Genomic DNA, 7,563 nt, shown 5'->3' on the forward strand with positions numbered 1-7,563 from the left:
GGCTTGAAAAGGCAGCACCGAGCAATTCATCAGCTAAACACGACAGACTAGTTAACCTGCTTGCTAAAGGTCAGTTTTCAGACTAGTTAATCTGTTCACTATATGTCAGTTTTCAGACTAATTAACCTGCTCACTAAAAGTCAGTTTTCAGACTAGTTAACCTGCTCGCTAAAGGTCAGTTTTTAGACTAGTTAACCTGCTTGCTAAAGGTCAGTTTTCAGACTAGTTAACCTGCTCGCTAAAGGTCAGTTTTTAGACTAGTTAGCCTGCTCACTAAAGGTCAGTTTTCAGACTAGTTAATCTGCTCGCTAAAGGTCAGTTTTTAGACTAGTTAGCCTGCTCACTAAAGGTCAGTTGTCAGACTAGTTAACCTGCTCATTAAAGGTCAGTTTTCAGACTAGTTAACCAGCTCACTAAAGGTCAGTTTTCGGACTAGTTAACCTGCTCACTAAAGGTCAGTTTTCAGACTAGATAACCTGCTAGCTATAGGTCAGTTTTCAGACTAGTTAATGGTATTAGTACCTTCCATTGCAATGAATTCTCCAACTGTGGACTATGTCATACCTATTGTACTCGTTGGTTCCGTTGCAAGGAAAGTTACAACTGTGGGTCATGTCATATCTATTGTATTTGTAGCTTCCATAGCAGTGAAAGCTACAGCTGTGGGTCGTGTCATAACCATTGTACACGTAGCTTCGATTGCAATGAAAGCTACAACCGTAGATCATGTCATACCTATTCTACTTGTAGCTTCCCTTGCATTGAAAGTTACAACTGTGGGTCATGTCATACCTATTGTACTCGTAGTTTCCATTGCAATGAAAACTACCACTGTGGATTATGTCATACCTATTCTACTTGTAGCTTCCATTGCGATGAAAGCTACAACTGTGATGTGTGTTTGAATACCTGTGTGTGTGTGCGTGTGTGTATGCATGTGCGTCCACGTGTGTGTGTGCGCTTGTATGTGTATGCGTTTTGTTCGTGTGTTTGAACATGTATACATGCGTCTATGCAGGTCTGCGCATCTGTCCTCGTGCTATGTGTATGTGTCTTCGCAGTTGTTAGCATGATTTTGGATGTGTGTCTGTTCGTGTCTGCTTGACTGTCTTCGGAATTATCATCATTTTTCTTCAAACTTTGCTCCAAATGTTGCAGGTTTGTCAAGGTTAATTTTGTTGAATCACAACAAGATCTTCAAAGTCTGTCAAGAAGTTACTAAAATCTTCAAGGACGGCTTTTTAACTCGAAATTTGAAGGTACAGTTGGAACTATCAATCTGTCAATATTTGGGACCTCTCTCAAGCTGCTATTGTGAACTCTCAATAGAACATTGATTGGTAAACGAATCAAATCCGTTGCATTTACTTGTACATACATGTATCCGGTTACATAAGTGTGTTTGTATGTGCATGCATGTTGGTGGGAGTTTGGTGTGTGCAAGCGTGTTTGCGCATGACTGCTATGCGTGACCGTATGTGAGTCTGACTATGTGTGTGTGCAAGTGTGTGTTCGTTTAATCGCCCAAGTGTGTTTCTGTGTGTGTCTCTGCGTGTGAGTTTGTGTATTTCTGTGCACAGCCGTGTCTGTACATTTTTCTATGCTTGTGTATCTGAGTTTGGGTGTGTTTGCGCGCGTGTGTGTGTGTGTCGCTGTCCGTGTCTGTGTGTATGCCTTTGCACGTTTATGGCAGGTGTCTGTTCTGAGCAAGTATATGAATGTATTTGTCCGTCTCTGTGTCTGCGTGACTATTATTAGAGTTACCATCAAAGCTCTGGAAACATTTTTCCAAATGGTGCAATATCACGAGATTTAATATGGGGAACTTTATTCAATCACGCCAAGCTGTTTTAATCTGTCAAGAGGTTACCGTGCACTTTAAAAACAAGTTTTATACGTGCAAGTAAAAGATACATTTAACACTATTTAATGTGTGTTTGAAGACCTGTGTGTGTGCATGCGTGTATGCATGTGTGTCCACGTGTGTGTGTGTGTGTGTGCGCGCCTGTATGTGTATGAGTTTTGTTTGTATGTGTGAACATGCATGTGTGTGTCTATGCAAGTCTGCGCATCTGTCCTTGTGCTATGCATATGTGTCTTCGCAGTTGTTAGCATTCTTTTGGATGTGTGTCTGTCTGTGTCTGCGTGACTGTCATCAGAATTATCATTATTTTTTGTAAAACTTTGCTCCAAATGTTGCAGGTACGCCAAGGTGAATTTTGTTCATTAACAACAAGAATTTCAAAGTGTGTCAAGAGGTTACTATAATCTTCAAGGACGGCTTCTCACTCGAAAGTTGAAGGTACAGTTGGAACTATCAAACTGTTCCTATTTTGGACAGCTATCAAGCTGCCACAATGAACTCTCAAAAGAACATTTGGCGATTGATAATCAAATCAAATCCGTTGAATTTAATGGTACATACATGTATCTGGTTACATAAGCGCGTGTGTATGTGCATGCGTGTTGGTGAGAGTTTGGTGTGTGCAAGTGTGTTTGCGCAAGACTGCGTGTGTGTGACTGTATGTGTGTGCGGCTATGCGTGCGTGCAAGTGTCTGTTTGATCGCCTGAGTGTGTTTCTGTGTGGGTCTCTGCGTGTGAGTTTGTGTATTTCTGTGCACAGCTGTGTCTGTACATCTTTGTATGTTTGTGTATCTGAGTTTGGGTGTGTTTGCACGCGTGTGTGTGTGTGTGTGTGTGTGTGTCGCTGTCTGTGTCTGTGTGTATATCTTTGCGCGTTCATGTCTGTGTCTGTTCTGAATAAGTATATGAATGTATTTGTCCGTCTCTGTGTCTGCGTGGCTATTATTAGAATTACCATCAATGTTCTGCAAACATCTTTTCAAATGGCGCAATATCGTGAGGTTTAATGTGGGGAACTTTATTCAATCACGCCAAGCTGTTTTAATCTGTCAAGAAGTTACAGTGCACTTTATAAACAAGTTTTATACCTGAAAGTAAAACATACATTTAAAACCATTTAATGTGTGTTTGCATACACGTATGTGTGCGTGTGTGTGTGCATGTGTGTATACATGTGTGTATCCATGTGTTTCTATGCGTGTGTGTGTGCGCCTGGATGTGTATGCGTTTTGTTTGTATGTGTGAACATGTATGTGTGTGTCTATGCGAGTCTGCGCACCTGTCCTCGTGCTATGTGTATGTGTCTTCGCAGTTGTTAGCAGGTTTTTGAATGTGTGTCTGTCTGTGTCTGGGTGACTGTCATCGGAATTATCATTATTTTTTTTCAAAATTTGCTCCAAATGTTGCAGGTACGCCAATGTGAATTTTGTTCAATAACAACAAGATTTTCAAGTTTGTCAAGATGTTACCATAATCTTCAAGGACGGCCTTTCAACTCGAAGGTTGAAGGTACAGTTGGAACTATCAAACTGTCACTATTTGGGACCGTTATCAAGCTGCTACGGTGAACTATCGATAGAACATTTGGCGATTGATAAACAAATCAAATCCGATGCATTTAGTGGTACATACATGTATCATGTTACATAAGTGTGTTTGTTTGTGCATGCATGTTGGTGGGAGTTTGGTGTGTGCAAGCGTGTTTGCGCATGACTGCTATGCGTGACCGTATGTGAGTCTGACTATGTGTGTGTGTGCAAGTGTGTGTTCGTTTAATCGCCCAAGTGTGTTTCTGTGTGTGTCTCTGCGTGTGAGCTTGTGTATTTCTGTGCACAGCTGTGTGTGTACATCTTTGTATGTTTGTGTATCTGAGTTTGGGTGTGCACGCGTGTGTGTGTGTCGCTGTCCGTGTCTGTATGTATGCCTTTGCACGTTTATGTCTGTGTCTGTTCTGAGCAAGTATATGAATGTATTTGTCCGTTTCTGTGTCTGCGTGACTATTCTTAGAGTTACCATCAAAGCTCTGCAAACATTTTTCGAAATGCGGCAATTTCGCGAGATTTAATGTGGGGAACTTTATTCAATCACGCGAAGCTGTTTTAATCTGTCAAGAGGTTATCGTGCACTTTAAAAACAAGTTTTATACCCGCAAGTAAAAGATACATTTAACACTATTTAATGTGTGTTTGAATACCTGTGTGTGTGCGTGTGTGTATGCATGTGCGTCCACGCGTGTGTGTGTGTCGCTGTCTGTGTGTATGTCTTTGCGCGTTCATGTCTGTGTCTGTTCTGAGCAAGTATATGAATGTATTTGTCCGTCTCTGTGTCTGCGTGGCTATTATTAGAATTACCATCAATGTTCTGCAAACATCTTTTCAAATGGCGCAATATCGCGAGGTTTAATGTGGGGAACTTTATTCTATCACGCCAAGCTGTTTTAATCTGTCAAGAGGTTACCGTGCACTTTAAAAACAAGTTTTATACCCGCAAGTAAAAGATACATTTAACACTATTTAATGTGTGTTTGAATACCTGTGTGTGTGCGTGTGTGTATGCATGTGCGTCCACGCGTGTGTGTGTGTGTCGCTGTCTGTGTCTGTGTGTATGTCTTTGCGCGTTCATGTCTGTGTCTGTTCTGAGCAAGTATATGAATGTATTTGTCCGTCTCTGTGTCTGCGTGGCTATTATTAGAATTACCATCAAAGCTCTGCAAACATTTTTCCAAATGCGGCAAAATCGCGAGATTTAATGTGGGGAACTTTATTCAATCACGCGAAGCTGTTTTAATCTGTCAAGAGGTTACCGTGCACTTTAAAAACAAGTTTTATACCCGCAAGTAAAAGATACATTTAACACTATTTAATGTGTGTTTGAATACCTGTGTGTGTGCGTGTGTGTATGCATGCGCGTCCACGCGTGTGTGTGTGTGTGTGTGTGCGTGTGTGTGTGTGTGTGTGTGTGTGTGTGTGTGTGTGTGTGTGTGTCGCTGTCTGTGTCTGTGTGTATGACTTTGAGCGTTCATGTCTGTGTCTGTTCTGAGCAAGTATATGAATGTATTTGTCCGTCTCTGTGTCTGCGTGGCTATTATTAGAATTACCATCAATGTTCTGCAAACATCTTTTCAAATGGCGCAATATCGCGAGGTTTAATGTGGGGAACTTTATTCTATCACGCCAAGCTGTTTTAATCTGTCAAGAAGTTACAGTGCATTTTAAAAACCAGTTTTATACCCACAAGTAAAAGATACATTTAACACTATTTAATGTGTGTTTGAATACCTGTGTGTGTGCGTGTGTGTATGCATGTGCGTCCACATGTGTGTGTGTGTGCGCTTGTATGTGTATGCGTTTTGTTTGTGTGTTTTAACATGTATACATGCGTCTATGCAGGTCTGCGCATCTGTCCTCGTGCTATGTGTATGTGTCTTCGCAGTTGTTAGCATGATTTTGGATGTGTGTCTGTCCGGGTCTGCGTGACTGTCTTCGGAATTATCATCATTTTTCTTCAAACTTTGCTCCAAATATTGCAGGTTTGCCAAGGTTAATTTTGTTGAATCACAACAAGATCTTCAAAGTCTGTCAAGAGGTTACTAAAATCTTCAAGGACGGCTTTTTAACTCGAAATTTGAAGGTACAGTTGGAACTATCAAGCTGTCAATATTTGGGACCTCTCTCAAGCTGCTATTGTGAACTCTCAATAGAACATTGATTGGTAAACGAATCAAATCCGTTGCATTTACTTGTACATACATGTATCCGGTTACATAAGTGTGTTTGTATGTGCATGCATGTTGGTGGGAGTTTGGTGTGTGCAAGCGTGTTTGCGCATGACTGCTATGCGTGACCGTATGTGAGTCTGACTATGTGTGTGTGCAAGTGTGTGTTCGTTTAATCGCCCAAGTGTGTTTCTGTGTGTGTCTCTGCGTGTGAGTTTGTGTATTTCTGTGCACAGCCGTGTCTGTACATTTTTCTATGCTTGTGTATCTGAGTTTGGGTGTGTTTGCGTGTGTGTGTGTGTGTGTGTGTGTGTGTGTGTGTGTGTGTGTGTGTGTGTGTGTGTGTGTGTGTGTCGCTGTCCGTGTCTGTGTGTATGCCTTTGCACGTTTATGGCAGGTGTCTGTTCTGAGCAAGCATATGAATGTATTTGTCCGTCCCTGTGTCTGCGTGGCTATTATTAGAATTACCATCAATGTTCTGCAAACATCTTTTTAAATGGCGCAATATCGCGAGGTTTAATGTGGGGAACTTTATTCTATCACGCCAAGCTGTTTTAATCTGTCAAGAAGTTACAGTGCACTTTATAAACAAGTTTTATACCTGAAAGTAAAACATACATTTAAAACCATTTAATGTGTGTTTGCATACACGTATGTGTGCGTGTGTGTGTGCATGTGTGTATACATGTGTGTATCCATGTGTTTCTATGCGTGTGTGTGTGTGTGCCTGGATGTGTATGCGTTTTGTTTGTATGTGTGAACATGTATGTGTGTGTCTATGCGAGTCTGCACACCTGTCCTCGTGCTATGTGTATGTGTCTTCGCAGTTGTTGGCAGGTTTTTGAATGTGTGTCTGTCTGTGTCTGGGTGACTGTCATCGGAATTATCATTATTTTTTTTCAAAATTTGCTCCAAATGTTGCAGGTACGCCAAGGTGAATTTTGTTCAATAACAACAAGATTTTCAAGTTTGTCAAGATGTTACCATAATCTTCAAGGACGGCCTTTCAACTCGAAGGTTGAAGGTACAGTTGGAACTATCAAACTGTCACTATTTGGGACCGTTATCAAGCTGCTACGGTGAACTATCGATAGAACATTTGGCGATTGATAAACAAATCAAATCCGATGCATTTAGTGGTACATACAGGTATCCTGTTACATAAGTGTGTTGGTTTGTGCATGCATGTTGGTGGGAGTTTGGTGTGTGCAAGCGTGTTTGCGCATGACTGCTATGCGTGACCGTATGTGAGTCTGACTATGTGTGTGTGTGCAAGTGTGTGTTCGTTTAATCGCCCAAGTGTGTTTCTGTGTGTGTCTCTGCGTGTGAGCTTGTGTATTTCTGTGCACAGCTGTGTCTGTACATCTTTGTATGTTTGTGTATCTGAGTTTGGGTGTGCACGCGTGTGTGTGTGTCGCTGTCCGTGTCTGTATGTATGCCTTTGCACGTTTATGTCTGTGTCTGTTCTGAGCAAGTATATGAATGTATTTGTCCGTCTCTGTGTCTGCGTGACTATTATTAGAGTTACCATCAAAGCTCTGCAAACATTTTTTTAAATGGTGCAATATCGTGAGATTTAATGTGGGGAACTCTATTCAATCACGCCAAGCTGTTTTAATCTGTCAAGAAGTTACAGTGCACTTTATAAACAAGTTTTATACCTGAAAGTAAAACATACATTTAAAACCATTTAATGTGTGTTTGCATACACGTATGTGTGCGTGTGTGTGTGCATGTGTGTATACATGTGTGTATCCATGTGTTTCTATGCGTGTGTGTGCGCGCCTGGATGTGTATGCGTTTTGTTTGTATGTGTGAACATGTATGTGTGTGTCTATGCAAGTCTGCGCACCTGTCCTCGTGCTATGTGTATGTGTCTTCGCAGTTGTTAGCATGATTTTGGATGTGTGTCTGTCCGTGTCTGCGTGACTGTCTTCGGAATTATCATCATTTTTCTTCAAACTTTGCTCCAAATATTGCAGGT

This window comes from Watersipora subatra, unplaced genomic scaffold, assembly GCF_963576615.1.
Source record: "Watersipora subatra unplaced genomic scaffold, tzWatSuba1.1 SCAFFOLD_94, whole genome shotgun sequence".
NCBI classification, from domain to species: domain Eukaryota; kingdom Metazoa; phylum Bryozoa; class Gymnolaemata; order Cheilostomatida; family Watersiporidae; genus Watersipora; species Watersipora subatra.